General features: G+C 43.2%; 1 protein-coding gene across 7 annotated transcripts in view; it reads right to left on the bottom strand.

Moving 5' to 3' along the window:
* SIPA1L2 (signal induced proliferation associated 1 like 2) overlaps positions 1 to 13,490 on the bottom strand; it is an 87,172-nt gene extending 73,682 nt beyond the window's left edge. For 3 of the 7 annotated variants that reach the window (XM_081186193.1, XM_081186192.1, XM_081186189.1), the window contains exon 1: positions 13,249 to 13,489. The gene's annotated coding sequence lies outside the window, so the exon portion shown is untranslated. Of the gene's footprint in view, positions 1 to 13,077; positions 13,173 to 13,248 lie in introns of those variants that run through there. The other 4 variants (XM_081186195.1, XM_081186190.1, XM_081186194.1 and 1 more) reach the window with 4 other exon arrangements.
* Between the last annotated feature and the right edge of the window lie 2,753 nt (positions 13,491 to 16,243).

Below are 16,243 nucleotides of genomic sequence, written 5' to 3' on the forward strand. Positions count from 1 at the left end.
TGAGCTGATGTCTGTAAAAGAACATTTCCTTCCGTTCATACAGCAAGCATCCTGCAAATAAACAATTTCCCATTCTGCTAACTGATTGCTTTTGTTTACATACAGGAAACACAACTGGCAGCAAGAGCAGAAAGTGTTTCATTTCCTATCATACTGATGTTTACATGAAGCAGGTATTACAGTAGCAGGTACTGCTACATTTGATGTCTTGTTTCAGAAGAGGCATGCTGATTAATGGCAATATATTTGAGGACACAGACTGCTGCACTGGGGCGGGGGGGTGTATTTAACCCATTGATTAAAAACTTCACTTATTTCATTCACGTGAGGGACAAAATATACTGCAGTATTATGCAGATGAGGGAGCCTAAGCCTCCCTCATTTTACCTCTCCACTTTCCATTGCTTCAGGAAGACCTTCTAGGCCAGGCCGACAAATGCCTGAAGAAACAAAGTATGGTGGGGGAGGGTGGGAGGAAAGACAAGGTACCCTTCTCTATTTGCACTCATTTTTAATATAAAAATCAGCCTTTCATGCTCTCACTCCAATTTAATGTGGCAGCCAGAGTCACATCTAGTGCTGATAACACATCTAAAACGAGCATTTCCTTGCTTCCCATTAGCCCTCAAACTATTCTTACCATAGTGAGGACAAACAACTGTAAGGATTTACAAGGATTCTTAACTTTGTCATGTCCCTTATAATCCAAAGCCTCTTTAAATGGTCAGCCAACCAACAGCTCAGGAACTGAAAAAAGTCAATAGATGCGTACCAAGGCTGAGTTCACAGCAGGAACTGGGTATGCAGAAAGGTCCGCTGCACACTTGACAACCATGGACAGTGTGGCAAGATGCATTTAACAGTGATGGGAACACTGTAAAGCGTACACATGAGGAGCTCTGCCATAGTGGCTCATGTTTAAGAATTCTTTAACATGGATTCACTCAAATACCAGTACTTGGCTTGTCCTCTTTCACCTCTCTTATCTAGTGCCTTCTACAATGTATTTCAGTTCCTTAATTTCACAATATGTATAACCTGACCCATAGTGTGCAGCTGTTATCTGTTCTACATAAACTTCTTTCTTCTGCTTGTGGCCCATCTGTTCTCTGATTGTGATGGCCTTGATTCACTATTCTCCCCTAGGCAGGACATGAGCACAACATTACACTCCCCACACTTGTGCTTTCCAGCAACTGACATTCAGGTCCATATTGTCTCCAATACCGGAGGAGGCAACCAATAGCCTTATTCTCCATGAACTTTTCTTTTAAAGGTGAATAGTTTAGTGGACATCACTACATCTTGTGGGAACAATTTCCAGTTTAACTGAAGTACTTTCTTTCATCTGTCATAAATCTTCCAACATGCAGCTTCATTGGATGGCCCCCACTCTAGTATTGCGAGGGGATGGGGACTTCTGTCCACCCACTTTTTCCACAGTATGCATACTTTTATACAACTCTCTCATGTCCAAGTGTTGTAATCTATTCTTATAGGAGAGTTGTTCCAATCCCTTGATCATTTTTGGCTGCCATAATCTGAACCTGCTCCAACTCCACGTCTTTTTTTGAAGACCAGAACTGAACACAGTATTCCAAGTGTGATTTCATGACAGATTTGTATAATGACATTATGATATTGATTGTTTTCTTTTCAATCCTTTTCCTAATTATCACCAACATGAAATTCAGATTTCTATAGCTAAGTTGACATCTTCATTGAGTTATCCACTACAACTCCAAGATCACTTTACTGCTCAAACCACTGCAAAGTCACATATCTGTGAAGTTAGGCTTTTTGTTCCAGTGTGCATCGCTTTACATTTTCTTACATTTAATCACATCTACTGCCCATTGCCTAAAGCCTCAGTGCCTAGGGCTTGCCGATCGAAAGGTCGGCGGTTCGAATCCCCGCGGCGGGGTGCGCTCCCGCTGCTCGGTCCTAGCGCCTGCCAACCTAGCAGTTCGAAAACACCCCCGGGTGCAAGTAGATAAATAGGTACCGCTTACCAGCGGGAAGGTAAACGGCGTTCCGTGTGCTGCGCTGGCTCGCCAGATGCAGCTTTGTCACGCTGGCCACGTGACCCGGAAGTGTCTCCGGACAGCGCTGGCCCCCGGCCAATAGATGTGAGATGGGCGCACAAACCCCAGAGTCTGTCAAGACTGGCCCGTTCGGGCAGGGGTACCTTTACCTTTACCTTTACTGCCCATTTAATCTCCCATTTGGAGATTTCATTTTGGATTCCTCAAAATCCCTTTTTATTTTAACCACAAGACTAATCCTTATACAAATCACACTGATTCTTCATCAGCAAAACTTGTTCCTCAAGACTTGCTCAGTAATTTCCAGGAATAGATGTTAAGCTTAACCAGATTGCCATTTCTCAGATCACTCCTGGATTCTGCCTCCCTCTTTTAAAGTTGCATTGGCCTCTTTCCAGTCCTCAAGTATAGAGGCTGATCTTACAGACAAATTACACTGGGTTATAGCCGATAGTGTTGATCAGCTGACAGCAAGGCTTCTGTCAGAAGAATGGAGAGAATCGTTTTTTTCACAATTCCCCTCCACATTCCCCTTAAATTTGCTCAAGCTGACCCCTCCAGAACAATTTTGGAGGAACTTGGGTGCTTCAGGGAGGAGTGGGGTTCACTGAAAATTGTTTTTTCCCCCATTCTTCTGATAGACGTTTTGCTATCAGCTGAGCAACACAGTTGGATATCTTCTAACAAAAGTATAGCTCATAAACAAGTTCATATTTGAGTTCTTTAAGAACTCTTGGGTGGATGTCATCTGTCCTTACATAGTTGCCTATCTCACTTGTCTTGACTTGTCATCACTGAGGCTGAAATGCTTCATCAGCTGAGCCCCCCCCCCCCCCGCCCGGTCCCCCAACATGCTTGGGCAGTGCCACAATCACAAGACAACTTCAATCAGAAATATAAGGCATGATAAAGGCATGTACTCAAGTACACTGACTGTTGCAATTGACCTGAAAAAGAGTTACAACAGTTGAATATTTAGTGGTGGTAACTGCAAGATTTGGGCCAAAATCATGCCTCGAAATCTTCTAGAACATAGATGGTCATTATTGAATCAAGTAGTATTGTGAAAGCCATTAGTTAAGGATTTATGGTAAAGCTTCTAGAAAGAAGCTGGTCAAGATCTTAAGCAGGCTACTAAGATTCAACACAGTAAGCACATCTCAGTAAATAATCTTTCTACCATTCCCTATGCTTTTGAAGTCCAGGCTGTGAGCACTAACTAATACATTAGTGGGCTTGGGAGAGCCCAAATTGCTCAGAAGTACAAAAATGCTTAGGAGATAAAAAACCAAGAGGGGAACACAAAATAACCAAATGAGAACTATGCTTACTCAATGGCCAATAAATACTGACTGATATTTGGAGGGAAGGGTAGAAAACCAGAGGAGAAATGAACTGAGTTGTGTTATCATGCATTAGAGTGATAGTAACAGTGAACAGAACTCGCAAAGCTACAACATTTTGCTTCAGATCTCTTGTATATTACAAACAAGCATTGCACCATTGACAGCTCATTTGTATTAATCATAGTCTGAATATGTGAGTGTCTATGTAGAGAATTATTACTAAGCACAATTACATAAAAGAATAAATTGAAAGTTTGTGAGAACATACAAAATAATCCTGTAGGTGCCTTTCCTTTCAGTGACTTACTATACTGTTATACACAGTAGGGGGGGATCTGTACTGTGTGTAGTTGAAACTAAGTGACCTTGATCTAGCTGCTCAAACATCAAACTACCTTTGTTGGATAGGCAGAAGTAGAGTAACTTTCCAACTGCCACAACTTGTGATGAAAATACACAATCTGCAGCTGTTCAGCTACACTACCTACCAAAATCAAGGGAATGCTAAAAATGCACACACACCAGTACTTAATGTTATTTTTAAAAGCAGCTGTTATTTTGAAATGTCATTAACTCCTATAGTATTTATGCTATGCTTTAGAAAAAGCTATTTACAACTATAATTGTTGCTTTTAAAATGGAAGCAAGTGATTAAATCACACCATGTGAAACATATACAGAACACATCATCTTCTCACTGAAGTTTTTTGAAGGCCATACTAAATAAATCTATTTAAAGCAAATATCTATCATGATCATTTTAACAAAGCTTATAAATTTCTTATACATTAATGAACTAATTTCAAGGTTCCACAGTAGAGGTTACAATTCTGACTACCCTGGGGTTATATATATGAGCAATTCACTGGGAACATTTATGCAAGCAACCCTGGATATAGCATGCAACCATTCATATAGTTTCAATGGCATTTGTGCCAGAGACATTTCCACTGAACGGTGTCCTCAGTGGTAATAAGAAATAATGCGTTAACAAATGGTAGACCTTACTATAGGTTACTATGTGTTATAAGACCTTTTAAAGGGGATTATTTATTACACTTTTAACAAATACTATTCTTTATTCTTTAGGGTTTTCACAACTTCACTCCTACCTACCTTGAGTTTTTACAATACATATTCTGAAAAATATTTTAAACAAAATCTGTAAATAGTTTGTTTTGCATGCTATTCCATCTATGAAAACCCGATTCCACTTTATTCCCACCTCTTAAAATTCTTTTCTCACCACAATGCTGTCTACATCTTATCCATCCATGCACTTCCTTGCCAGTCCCCTCTCCAACCCCCATATGTGGCTAACTCTGGAAATTGTACATTAACATCACATTTGTTTTCCCTCTTTTAAACAAAGCACCATTCAACACAATCATTTGTAGTGGTACAGCTGGTATACGAAGCCCATGGAGGACAATTGTACTGCTGGTCAAACAGCAAATGTGTTAGCTTACTTCAAATGGCTCAGCAAAAATAATCTTCTTGCTGTGATGTTGCTTGGAGGTTACAATAGAAAAATGAAACCATGTACTGTATTTGCATGTAAGCTACAATTGAAATTTCAGTAGGACAGAGTTTATTTCCATATTAGTGAAAGATATTTGAATAAATTGTCTAAACCAAGATGCAATACATCAATGCCAGGGTCCATCATCTGGTGATAAAATCAGCCTCATTAGGAATTTGAAAGAGCAAGTGATGACTCAATAGCTTATTTTAACTCTGTCTAGGAACTTGGTTTAATTTTCATCTTACTTATCAATGAAATTAAATTCTATCTCTAGGTTTCCTTCCTATCCTTTTATTTTCACTCCTCAACTTCCCAACAAAGCTTTCTTCCCAACTTTGAAGCTTTAGAGGTGAGTGGAGGTCATCCAGACAAGTATGTGGTTATGTCTGCCACCTCCAAAATTGTAAGGAATGATGGAGATTGGCAGCTGCATTGCCAAAATGTCTGATGAGCCTTGGCCGCACAGGGCCAAACCAACAACCCCCATACTGGTTCTTCCTGCTTTGGAACAGGAATGGAATGCACTGGGGAGGGCTGGATGCTATTTTCTGAAGGCACTCAGAGTGTTTTCAAACCAGCAGTGCCAAACCTGGTACACTACTGGTCTTTTCTTTGAGAAATGCCTGTTAAGATTATTGCCCAGAGAGAAGAGGGTTGGAGGCTTGATTGGGTGGTGGGTGTTTAGTAGCTAGACTTTTTGGCTTGGTGAGCAACGCCAACCAAAAATGGTAGACCCCTGTCCTTTACACATTCCAACCATGCAGATGCTGACACTATTACAACAACCTAAACCCAGTGCTCTTTATCAAGCCACATATATCTGGAGAGGTGCCTTATTTTCAGAACTGTAAGTCTCAAGCTGGAAGCTTTCTGATTAGATCAGCTGTGCCCCTTGTGCTAAGGCTGACCAAAGCATTCTCTTTGAATGCTTCACTACCCAGACAATCCATTGTTTCTCTGACTTGTCTTAAATACTTCCAGATCAGGCCTGATCAACAGCCAGATCTTGGTCTTATTTCCATTTGGCTGTAGTCTACCTCTAGTTGCCTCTGCTTGTCAGCTTGCAAATATATTCTCACTCCCCTGCTTTTTCCCCTTTGAGTCTTCCAAATTTCTTGCCCACCTACCTTCCTGGCAGCTCACTGCTTGACTGCAACCCTGCTTCAGCCTCTCTAAATGGAATAGATTGACCTCCCTATGCTGTGTTCATTTGGTCTCTACATCTTAAAATGTTCCTAGAACCTTCTGTAATACTCCACAGATATCTGTTCTATTCAGTTCTCATCTTGCTAGGACTTTCCACATGCCATGCTGTTTTGCAACAAATATAAAGGGATAAATCCTAAACATACAAGCTATTTCCATGAAGTTTCTTCTAATTTCAACACAAATTGAGCCCAGCACTCTATTCTGCATCTCTAATAAATAAAGGAAGACTTACTGCTTATGGGTCACTGATATTTAAATACAATTAAGTATGTGGGTATTCAATTCTAATCAGAACATTCTTATTGTATCTGTATTTTTGTTCCCTATACCATAATTTCATTTTCCAGCTCTCCATTTTCTGGATGCTTTGCCACACTGGTATTTGAAAAGCTAAAAAGGCACAAAAGAAACACTAAATATTATGATCCTGTGCAGCAGAAGGTATGCCCACATTGCCAGATCAACACTTCTCTCCGTAAACTGCTCCCAACTTTGCTGCTACAATGACCAGCTGGAGATACTATAGAACACTTCTCATGTTAATAAATGTTCAAAGTCACCTAACATGACTATTTATTTATTATACATGTTTTATTCATGTTGAACAGCTGTCAGTTGTAGGGGTTCTTTTTCTTCTTACTACAGTTCTTACTACAGAATACTTATGCAGGAGTGTGTGACTATCCAGAGTGGTTCACACCGTGTAGACAGTGAAGTACATGTTATGATATTCTTGTGAAGAAACTGGTAAAATGTGGGTTAAACGAGGTGGATTTGTAGCTGGCTGGCTGGCTGAACCCAAAGAGTACTCATTAATGGTTCCTTGTCAACTGGAAAAAGTGACAAGTGGGGTGCCATACTGTTCTGTCCTGGGCCCATTATTGTTTAATGTCTTTATAAGTGACTTGGATGAAGGAATTGACGGGATGCTCATCAAATTTGCAGATGACACCAAACTGCGAGGGGTAGCTAATGCTGCAGAAGACAGAATTAGAATTCAAAATGACGATAACAGATTGGAGAACTGGACGCAAGCTAACAAAATAAATTTCAATAGGGACAAATGTAATGCACAAGCTTAACTTGAGTCAACAGTGTGATGCAGCAGCAAAAAAAACTAACACTATACTAGGCTGCATCAACAGAAGTACATGTCCAGATCAAAGGAAGGAATAGTACCACTCTATTATGCCTTGGTCAGGCCACACTTGGAATACTGTGTCCAATTCTGGGCACCACAATTTAAGAAAGATGTTGACAAGCTGGAACGTTTGTAGAGGAGGGCAACCAAGATGATCAAGGGTCTGGAAATGAAGTCTTACAAGGAGTGCTTGAAGGAGCTGGATATGTTTAGCCTGGAAAAGAGGAGACTAAGAGGAGATATGATAGCCATCTTCAAATATCTTAAGGGCTGTCACATGTAAGAGGGAACATGCTTGTTTTCTCCTGTTCTGGAGGGTAGGACTCGAACCAATGGCTTCAAGTTACATGAAAGAAGATTCTGACTAAACATCTGGAAAATCTTTCTGACATTAACAGCTTTTCAACGGTGGAACCCCACAAGAGGTGGTGGACTCTCCTTCATTGGAAGTTTTTAAGCAGAGGTTGGATAGCCATCTGTCATGGATGTTTTAGCTGTGATTCCGGCATTGCAGGGGGTTGGACAAGATGACCCTTGGGTCTCTTCCACCTCTATGATTATAATTCTCACCCAATTAAAGAAAGTCAAATAACTACACAAGTTTGGAAGAACAATCCTACCCACCCCCCATTCATTCACTGGCTGGAGGCAGCTGGCACTGGTGAAGAGCTGCACTGGCAGATAGGCACATCTGCTACACAGGCCCCTGCTGCACACTGGCAGATACTTCTATGAACATAGTTCTACTGCTGGCAGTAGTCAAAGTTAGGCCCTGAAATGGTTCATTCCAGGCGTGGGGTAGAGGCAGTCTTCAATCTGAAACCCTTCATTCCTTGAAGAAGCTCCAGGATTATAATCATCAAAAATGCCAGTTTGGAACTGGCATAATTAATTATCCTGCATTGGTTATTTTTTTATTTTTTGGAGGGGGGCATTTTATTAAAAGGAGATCCACCAAGGACAGACAGAAAAACTTGTCCCCCTCCAAACCTGGCCAGCACAACCTTAGAAACACTTCTTCCTCTACTGTTATTAGAAGTATTTACACAGGAGCAAATAAACATCTACTCAATTAGTTGGGGGAACTTTTTACTTCATCAGTATGTTTTAAAATCAATTCTTCCACAACTTTTTGTAAATGCTGCGTTTATTTAATTTAGTGCCATCAATGTACATGAGGCAGACATTTCAAAACTCTGATTAAACAAGTGTTTCTCACACATCAAAATAGCTTGACAAAATATTCTAATATAAATTCAAAGAAAACTGAAAAGATAGGAGTTTGCAAGATTGAAATTATGTTAATGAATTACAAAAGTACAGGTAGTCAACTTTTATTCCAGTAATTTATTCCATTGCAAATTAACAGATGATGTCAAATATTCTGAGTGTCTTCTATAAAAGCCAAACGAGCTGATTACTTACAAGACACCTGCCAAGCAACCTTGACAAATCCAGAAACACGGAACTGGATTTACAAACCTAACTAAAGTGCAGGGATAAGAGCACAGAAAATGTAAGTAGCTTTTACAAACAGAATGTAAACAATTTGACTTATTGTGGTCATGTTATAAAGCATACCAAGTGAGTAGCTTATGCTCTAACCCTCTGTCAGGTCTCGGGATAGACATGACACTGAAGTAGATTTTAAAATGAGGCCAAATCATACATATAAAGTAACATCCATCAAGACAATTTCAGTTGTAACATTCAATGATGGAATTTACCAATGTGAGAAACAACAAGCAGAAGCAGAAGTGGCCAACTATCTCAATCTACTTCTTGTAGCATCAACCTACAAGAAAAGCCTACTGCTGGGTAACAGACAACATTAGTCACAGCCTGCATAAACAAACCAAATAAATAAATAAATATTTACTCCAGACTTGAAACTTATGCAACTCAAACCTGTGGATGCTTACCCAGAAGTAACTCCCACTAAGGGCAGTTGGATTTTCTCCCCAGGAAGCATGCCTAGGAAGAGCAATTAAAACTGGAGCTGGGATGGCACTGACCAGGCAATTGACCACTACAACTGCAGCCCTATAGCTCCCTGACAGCCATAGTAGAGGACATGAGGCAATAATCCTCTGCTTTTAGCTGTGGCAACTCCAAGCTGACACAGCAGAGGAGCCCATATTAGGCCCCTTGTCAGGAAATGGGGCAGTTTTGAATACACTGAATTGGACACTGCACAACTTTAATACCTCATTTGGGGGCTTTATTATGGCTGCCAGGGGCAGGAACATCGCGCTTGGTCAGAGCGTACAATGGGGGCCTCCACAGTGGCAAAGCTTATTCTAACCCCTTCCAGTATCAAATATTGGGATTTAAGATTCTTCACTAGGCCTACAGAGGAAATCCCAAGAATGCTTATTAGGAAATTCTATTGAAATTGACAAGACTTCCTTCCAAGTGAATATTCAGAATCATAATATTGGAAGTAATGAATGATGAAGTGTTTGACATTGGCCCAAGAAAAATGTCATCTTGGCTTAGACCCAGTGGTGTAGGAAGCGGCATGTGGTGGGTGCGGGCTGCCCTGGGTGTCATCACTGAGGGGGGTGACAAAATGGCAAAAATGTGTGTTTTTTAAATAAATAAAAGTTGGGCTCATGACACATTTTTTGAAAAAATAACTCCCTCACCCACCACACCCCCTTCCTACACCACTGCGGGCAGCCAATGCACCCATGTGGCGCCTACCGAGTGGAAAACGACGAAGGGGCAGGCTGGGACGGTCTCAGCACTGGGTGTGGCTGGGCACTGCCTGCTGAGGCCACCCAAAACCTCCCGGAGCATCCTTGATGGACCACAAGCCCAGTGGACACAGTGGAGCAGCTCCACCCAGTGAGGACAGGTAAGTTCAGGTGTGGCGGTCACCAATGCAGCTCTGTGTGTTTCTCTCTCTCCACTAGCTAATGAAACTGCGGGATCCTGCTGGGCTCGTTTTCTGCCAGCTAGGTCAGGCAGGGGACACTGGGTGTCACACCGCGGGGCCTGCAGTGTGCCTTAGCCATGCGTCTCTCCTGAGGGTGAGGCGGCGAGTGGACTGCCTGCAAGCTCGGCACTGCTTTTTTGAGCAGCACAGGGCTTGCGTCTGTCCACTACCTCAGCCACCTTATAGCTGAGGGGGAGGCTGCAGAGAGGCTCCACGCAGCACCCCTGCCTTGGCTCGCCCCGCCCCCATGGGCGGTTCAGTTCGCCCCCAGCTGCAGGGCGTGTACGCCGCACCAGGCACCCAATTGGCTAGCTACACTGCTGCTTAGACCATCTATACAATTTTTTTCAAAACTGCAGAAATATTATCTCATTCTTCCTTTTCAAGTTCAAAGCAGTAAGAGACAGCTACACAAGTCAATGCTTAAGACTTTGCTGGGATCCATTTTAATTTATATGAACATTCAGAGTAAGCCAACAATTCTGAAGCCAAACTGTGTTTTTAATGTCCTTAAAGTTGCACTATTGGAATAATTTCATCTGTAATTATTTCTTAGGTAGTAAGCAGTTTTTTTCATTGGGGTCCTACATTTCATGTTTTCCAGCAACAATAGTTCAGAAAACAGCACAGATAAATGATAACCATAATGAGCCCAATAGCCTTCCTAAATCCAAATGCAGCACCTCCACATTTCAATCCTCTGTACTGATATGCAGTCTAAGGGTGCTGATATGGGGGGGGGGCGACATTTTTACTCTTCAGAGCATGACCCAAGTAGAAGACAGGCCACAACAACAGCGCAGTCTCTATTTCATACTGTGCTCCTATGAATGGAGAGAAACATATCTACACTACTTGCACTAGTTCTTAGGAAGAAAAACATCATACACTAATAAAGAACTGTTCTATGGCCACTTTTTGTACAAACAAAATACAAGTGTATTAGCTACACAGAAGCTAATGAAATGTGACTTGGAGTAGCATCATTTTGGCCAAAATTAACAACAAAAACACAAAACTAGAGAAAATATTGATTTGTTTATATTAAACCAGTTAAAGAGATTATACCAGTTTCAAAGAGAATGTAAAGCAATGCAATTTTGATTAATCAATATATGCATCAATGATAAAGCAGCCCTTTTCATGGAAAAAATATGTTCAAAGCTTTTTCTGAGCATCGCTTAGCACAGAATTATAGAAATTGCAAACTGCACATATAGCACTTCTGTAAAGAAGAATGTCAAAACAAAACTGCCAAGAACGGAACTGCTTAAATTTGGTTTTACTGTAGTTCCATTTACTATAAAACAGATCAGGGCACTAGCATTTTATAAGCAGCAAGTGCTAGGATATAACCTAGCAAAGTCAGAAGCCAGCTCTGAACTGTACTGTACTTTCTGGACGATGCAAGAAAGCCATCTAGTGTTAACATTTAGGAATGAAAATTGAACACAAAAATAAGGTAAAAGAATTCACAGCAGTCTTTTCGTTAGCAAGAATCTTTACTACAAAAATATAGATATCTGTTTTCAAACAATGTTTTGCCAACAACCAACCCTATAAAAATAGTATAACCATGCTGCAGGTATTCAAAGGTATCCTCTAACATACATTAAAAATGTAGCTGACAAACTCACTTTATATGTTAATAGGTGCATTAGATAATTATCAGCTTCAGAGCAGTCTATTGTCAAAATAAAGCAGTGAGCTAGCTACCCAGTAACAGTGGAAAGCCCTGCAAATGTTGTTAAACCAAAATCCATAAAATAATGGTAAAAGTTTTCCACAAAACTACAAAGGCACTTGTGTTCCATTAAATGCAGCATAAGACAAAACATTAACAAGGAGAAATCTTTCTTTTAAAAAAAATGAATTGGTGGTCATGCTTCAGACTCGAAGAAAAACAAGGGGGTAGCAGAGAAGGGGGGGGGAGAGAAAACACACAGGACATCGTTTGCCATTTGCTATACATAAAAATCAAACTGCTGAAAAATCATTTAGCTGTACCAGACAATAACCGTATTCTAGCACCTACGATTGATGTACATACATTTGTTTTTCAAAACCAAAGGGAAGAGAAGATTGCCCCATTACCTCCCTTTCGATATGCCCATTTGGGGGAGGGGGAGCCTTATAAAAACATCCCAGCAATTAGCACACAGCATTCCTTAAAAAGTTAGACTAAACTTGAGGTGCCGGTTTTAGACAACTGTCCAGCGAAATGACGTCGGCAGCCCAACAGATACCACCGTTGTGCCAACCCATGCCCTAGTCCAAGCAGAACCATTTGTTTTGCAAAACTTATAAATAAATACAGTAGATGAAATCAAGCGATGTATGGCAATGCTACAGCAGGCACAAAAGCTGTGCGCCAGAGAGGCGAACTCTGTGCTGGGCGGGCGGGGGGGGGAGGCGAATTCCAACCCCAAGCCCCTCTCCCCCCCCCGTGCTATTTTTCCACCCACGGGAGTGGGGGTGGCTAAGCAGAGATCCCTGAGGGAGGGAGGAAAAGGCAACTCCCTCCTGCCTTCGCCTCCTCACCTATTCCCAGGCCAGAATAACCTCCTCCAACTTTCCATCTTGACTGCCTGTCTGTCTCTCTCTCGGAGGGGAGGGGAGAGGAAGGAAGTAACGTGAGGAACCTTTGCACCATCTGCAGCAAGTGCATGAAGAAAGTGTCGCTTCTCCAACCCCCCACCAGAAACCACACACAGACAGACAGACAGACAGACAGACACACACACACACACACACACAAAGAGAGAGCGAGAGTTCCTGGTGCTGTAGAGAACTAATCCCCAAAAGCCCTCCATTAATTCCTCCCTCTTTCTCTTCCACCAAAGGGCGGAGGGGGAGGGGATGGCACCGACCTGCCCCTCCTCGGAAGACCCGCTTTCCCCTCAGCCCGACTGAAGGAGCCGCTTCTGCCCCTCAGTCTCGAACCCAGCCGGCTCGGCTCCCCTTCCAGACTCCCTCACCACTTTCTGAGGAGAACCGACGCGAGAGAGACCCGGCGACAGCGGCGGCGGCGGCTCCCTTACCTCCTTTCCACACCCCAGCAGCGAAGCCGGGCTGCTCCCAGGCGAAGGAGCTCCGTCCGGTTACCTTCCTCTCCCCCCTCGAAACCAACTGGCGGACTGACTGACTGACTGAGGGAGCGTCTCTCCCTCAAAGGGCGGCGGGGAGGGGAAGGAGGGGGGGGCGACCCGAGCGAGCGCCGCGCGCGCCGCCCGTCCGCTTTAGCCGGCGCAGCTGCCCGCGCGAGGCAAGCTCCGGCTCGGTCCGTCTCAGCCGCCGGATAGGCTGGGGAGGAAAGGAGCTCAGCTTCGCTGCGAGGCGCGGCTACGCCTCCCTGGCTCCTCATTGGCTGAGGCCGCCCCTCGGAGGGCGCCCTGACGCCCCATTGGACAGGGAGGATGCCTCTTGTGGGGGGGGGAGGACGCCCCGCCTACGTATTAGCAGGCGATCCCACCTTCTGCTGTTCCCCTCTCTCTCTCCCTCTCTCTCTCTCTCGGTAATTGTCTTCCTTGCCTTATAGAGCCCGCTGAGATCCGCAGCCGCCGCTCTTTCCTTTCCTTCCCCCCCCGCCGTTTCCCAGGCGGCGCGCGGGGCGGGTTCCTAAAGTTCTGCCTCTTAGGACAGCTCCGCTGGGGAAAGTCTCTAAGCTGGGGGAGGAGGCCGGCGGGAAGCCCGGAGCGAAGCAGCTCACCGCCAGAGAGAGAGACTGTAACCAGCCTTGCGCGCTGCGTCTCGGATCCCGGTGGGATTCCTCATAGCGCGACTCTGGGCGGCCAAAGGGGTTTTTTAAATGCGAATATGAAACCTACGTTGGCCAGGACGCCGATTTGCACCGCAAACTCCTCTCTTGCGTGGACGGCGATCGGACCTTGACCCGAGTCGCTGTTTAAGCGGGGGGGGGGGTGAAAAGAAAAGCGGCTATCGGTAAACTTTAATAAACGTGCCCGCCTCTAAAACTCCGATGGGGACTCCGTAGCCCCTACAGGGCGCATAGGGCAGCCCTTTGCAGAGAGGGGGGGAGCATCCTCGAAGCATTCAATGGCATCTCGGTTTCAAGACCCTGGACAACTCCATCGTTGTAAGGCGTTGCCATTTCCTGCTCTCTTTCTGGGGCAGGTGGTGTCTTCGCAGGGAAATCAGAATCACAGAATTGTAAGGGACCGTGAGGGTCAGGTGTGCCAACTTGAATAAAATAGGGGGAAGGGAGGTAAGCCCTGCCCCGAATAATCGATCACATGACACTGTGCACATTTATATGGCAATGCCCTTCAATTTGGAGGGGCAGCATCCTCAAATATTTTATTGGGGGGGGGGTCAATCCCCCTCAGCTCCTAGGAGTTGGCTCCTATGGTACAGGAATCTTTTGCCCAACCCTGAGATTAAGAGTCTCGTGTTCAGTTCACTGAGCTATCCCAGCTGAGTGCCAAAACGCACAAACTACCTCAAAGACTATTTAAAAACGTAATGTACACATCTGTGGTAGCCACTGTAAAACAGTGGAAATGAAAAAACGAGAGACAGACAGCATGTAGGGACAGCTCTTTAGAAGTAGGAAGTAAAATTGCACCATGAGTTTTTATTTGAGAAGACAAAATAAATTACATATCTCTCAAACGTATGATGATAAAAGCTACTCTTACAGTAACTTCTGTTCTGAAAACCTTATGCTTACAAATTTGCTGTTGTTGGGTATGTAAAGCAACCCGCCCATCTCTCTAATGAGATGCATTTTGCTGACTTCTTACATTATTTCTTATTAAAACATCCACCATAAGAAAAATCTGATTTGACCAGGTCTGGATACTGATACTTGATAAGAATGCATGGAATGCAGAGACACAGAGAGTTGTGCAGCTCATTCTGAAGGAATTATGTACCAGGTACCCAGATACAGGAAGGCCATCCTGGGAAGAAAGAAGAAGTCATCAACATTGATTCTGACAGTGCATTCGTACTCAGAAATAAGTCTGAGTTTCATGGGGCTTACTCCCAAGTAAGTGTGTGCAGGATTGCAGCCCAAAGCACAGTTCCCTTGTTGCACTTTGTCTTGAGGACAGGCACAGGGTTTTCAGTAAAGTGCAAATGTACTATAGCCCTATTATTCCCTCTAAAATTGAGAATAGTGCACTAAAGTTTTGGAAACAATAATTTTAAGCCTTAATGCAGTTTCCAGAAGAAGTGCACTTTCATCTTTTTATATATGTAAAAAATATTAGCCCCATAAATTCAAACAGGTGTACTCCAGGGGAAAGACGTTATGACTTCAGTATGCTCTGAAATGATATTTAATTGATTCTTTTGGGGTGTTTCCCATTAGTAAAGTAGTGATGGGAGAAGGTGTTGTTTTCTTGGCTTCATTTCTTCAGCCCCCTTGGACAAAAAGAATTTGAGAAGAGAAGAAGAGTTTGGATTTGATATCCCACTTTATCACTACCCTAAGGAGTCTCAAAGTGGCTAACAATCTTATTCCCCTCCTCCCCCACAACAAACACTCTGTGAGGTGAGTGAGGCTGAGAGACTTCAGAGAAGTGTGACTGGCCCAAGGTCATCCAGCAGCTGCATGTGGAGGAGCGGGGATGCGAACCTGGTTCACCAGATTACGAATCTACTGCTCTTAACCACCACACCACACTGGCTCTCAGTGAGAGGCCCCCTCACAGGAATACATGGTCTTGATCCTCCTAAAGTTGACTCAGAATTCATCCACGGTGAAATCATGTCTAGAGATGGGCAGTTGCAAGAGTCCAGGCAGTACAGTAGGCAAGATATCATTCAATTTAATAAAAGTGCTACTGCCACCAACACTTTTAATCATAACTGTGACATGACAGTAATGAACTCTGGGATAAAGTAGGTACTACGAAGCCCAGAGTTTTTGCCATAGAAAGCAGCCCCTAGATATTCTTCCTTGTAGTGCTCTCTGATTTTATTAATTTTATTTTAAGTTTATGGATATTGTTCATGTATTTTGTTGTGCAAATCATTTGAAGTTTTTTTTTTGTACTTATTGTGTATGTA

The sequence above is a fragment of the Podarcis bocagei genome, assembly GCF_964188305.1.
Source record: "Podarcis bocagei genome assembly, chromosome: 3".
NCBI classification, from domain to species: domain Eukaryota; kingdom Metazoa; phylum Chordata; class Lepidosauria; order Squamata; family Lacertidae; genus Podarcis; species Podarcis bocagei.